The following is a 2,947-nucleotide window of genomic DNA, read 5'->3' as shown; positions in this document are numbered from 1 at the left end:
AAAGTTATAGTATGAAAATCAGTAAAACAAATATAGTTAAATATAAAAAAAACAGTTCTTGAGGGGTTGGTTGTTTTGAATCATTTTAATTTTGACTCATTTTAAGTCATGAAAAACATTGAGCTATTTTGTTAATGTATCTTTTCACATTCATTGATTTAAAAAAAAACTAAATCATACACATCATGGTTTTAAAATGTTAATACGTGTAAATGTAAAATTTTATGTATATTTAATAATAGATGATTAATAATTATACATTTTCTGAAGGTTCAGCACCCCCTTTCACTAATCAAAAAAAGACCCTGTTTTTATATGCTATTTGTGGAAAGTCCCAGTGCAGTATTTATGCAAAGGCTGAAGCATAATGGTGAAGATATTTTTTTTTCTCATTGGGTGGGAATTGCTTGCCAACACATAAAAACAATAAGCTGGACTGATTAGTCAAAGCTCAGGCATGCCAAATCCTGATATGTTCAGATACTTGCTAAGTCGCAGATGTGGAAACATCATCAGAGACCCATTAAATTTCAGTGACATTTCCAGGTGTATAAGCACTTCTCACAGTTATCCTCAGTTTTAGTTGTACTAAAAACTCATATTATGAGGTGTAAATTAATAAACTAATTAACTCCTAATATTGCCAGCCGTAATAAGCCTAAGTAATTCTACTTTTCCTTGTTTAAAGCATTATTGACCTCAAAACGTACCTGATGCAGAGTCTCACCGTTGGGTGTCGTCTCTGCTGAGTGTAAATTGATTTGAAAATGAAGATAAACGACAAAGAAGTCGGGTTTGATTGTTACTATTGATTTCCCTTAGAAAAGGTTTTTTTTTTTTTTTACTGTAAGTGGAAAAGAAGGTAATATTTGAGGCAAGAGAGACAATCTTTACTTATGAAGGCTCCACTCATAATCTCCAGGGAAAGGATGAGGATACACAACTTAAACTGAGAAAGCAATTGCCATCGCATGTCGTCATCGGCCCAAACAGAGCTTTGTTTTTTTGCTCAGAAGAAAAATAAAACTATTCAATTTTCACCGCTGAACACACAGGGTTAGTAAGATGGGTTTAGTTCCTCAACAAAAGCAAATTATCTTTTGAGAAAAGAGTCCTGTGATATTTTCCCTTAGCAGACACTGATTCAAGCTGTCAGTCCCAGAGACGAGCCCTGCGAGTCTCCCAGCGCTTTTCCTCTCCCTCTCCAGATTTCCCCAAGAAGACAATCATCTTTCATATTGTTCTAGCCAGATAGTCTGACGCTGTCAGGTAAATACACCCTTAGCCCACTAACAAACCACATCACGCCTACGAGTTTGTGAAATCTGCTAAAATACCAGCTGTTTATGTGACACAAGTTCACGTTCTGGAGAGATTTTCTTCCGAATGAGACTCAAATGGTTTCAGAGACTCGTGGAAAAGCATCGCTCTCCCGGTGCGTGTTGGGGGTACTGATAAAAATCTCAAAAATAGCATGAGAAAAAAATCGGAACTGTGGATGCAGGCAAGGGAAGTATACCAATGACTGGTCCAAACTAGAAATTCACCAGGCAAGTCCCACATTATTGCAGGTTCACAAAATACAGTGGAGTAAATGCAGCATTCTGACAAACCACCTGAGCTCCAGTAAATTTAGCCTCAAGTCGTCAAACGAGAGATCATAATGGCTTCCTCTTTCACTCGGTGATCTGATACTAAATCTTATTTACTAGAATTATCTTAGCAGGACAGTTACAAATCATCATGATTGCACTAATAATAATAATGATGATGGCTGCCTAAGGCTCACATAGAAAAAAAATTGCGGAAAATATACTGAGGGGAAAAAGTATCAGCATTGATTCTTTGATGTCCTGTTTTACTCTACTTGATGTTTTAGTAATTTTGCTGTGCTTTGTCTTTTTTTAGTAGTTTTGGTTTAAGTTTTGAAATATGTCTATATACTGTAGCTTTCACTGATTTTTACTTTTATTAGTTTTAGTTATTTTATCACTTTAAGTTAAAGCAAAAATGAGAAAAATTACCTTTGCAACTACAGTAGCTGTATATATATATATATATATATATATATTTAAATCCGTGTATCATTCGTTCACTCATTTTTTGATTTAATATTGAAAGTAGAACAATAAGAAAACAGCTCCTTTTTCATTTTTTCATTCTTTTTCTCCAAAAAAACGAAAAACGAGAATTCAGCTTAATTATTTGTTTTTCGTTCAGGGGTAGAAAAATGAATAAACAGCTTGAATATTAATTTCTACATGTGGGCGGGAATTAAACTCCCCTTTCTGCTGATTGGTCAGCCGAAGATCAATCCGTGCCGTCAGTTCTGCCGCAGTATCACGCAGCAGAATAATAGTCCTCCGCTGCTGCAGGTGTACGGATTCTTGATGCGTTTATTGCAACTACATTTAATCTTTTTCTCATCAAACAACCAGACATTAATAGCTCGAAACAACTTGTACCGGGGCAGAGCCTAGACAGGGCCTTCTTCTGTGTAGACCAGCAGTTCTCAAAGTGCCAGAGGGTCCGCGAAATAAATTGCTATAGCCTACCTTATTTTCCAGACTGTAAAGTAACTTTTTTTTATCATGATACATGGTGTGATTTATTCCAACGTGACTTGTATGATGTATAAATGTAGACTTTTAAAGTAGGCGTGTCAAGTGTTTGTTGTGTATATAGAGTGGGGGGAACTACTTCGTAGGCAGATCGGCTGCATCGCACTGGTTCCCCCAGTAGCCCCTCACTGCAGAACACAAGATCCAGGGGGCGGGGTTGGATCCACATCTAGGGGGTGGAGATGGGTAGGTTTAGGGGTGGAGATGGGTGGGTTTAGGGATCAGGGGGTGGAGACGGGTAGGTTTAGGTATATGTAAGGTGGGAGGAGTTGGATCTGGATCCAACCATGCCCCCTGGATCTTGTGTTCTGCAGTGAGGACCATCT

Source organism: Sinocyclocheilus rhinocerous, unplaced genomic scaffold (genome assembly GCF_001515625.1).
Source record: "Sinocyclocheilus rhinocerous isolate Xijiao unplaced genomic scaffold, SAMN03320098_v1.1 scaffold3015, whole genome shotgun sequence".
Classification (NCBI taxonomy): domain Eukaryota; kingdom Metazoa; phylum Chordata; class Actinopteri; order Cypriniformes; family Cyprinidae; genus Sinocyclocheilus; species Sinocyclocheilus rhinocerous.
Note: the sequence above shows the minus strand (reverse complement) of the source record.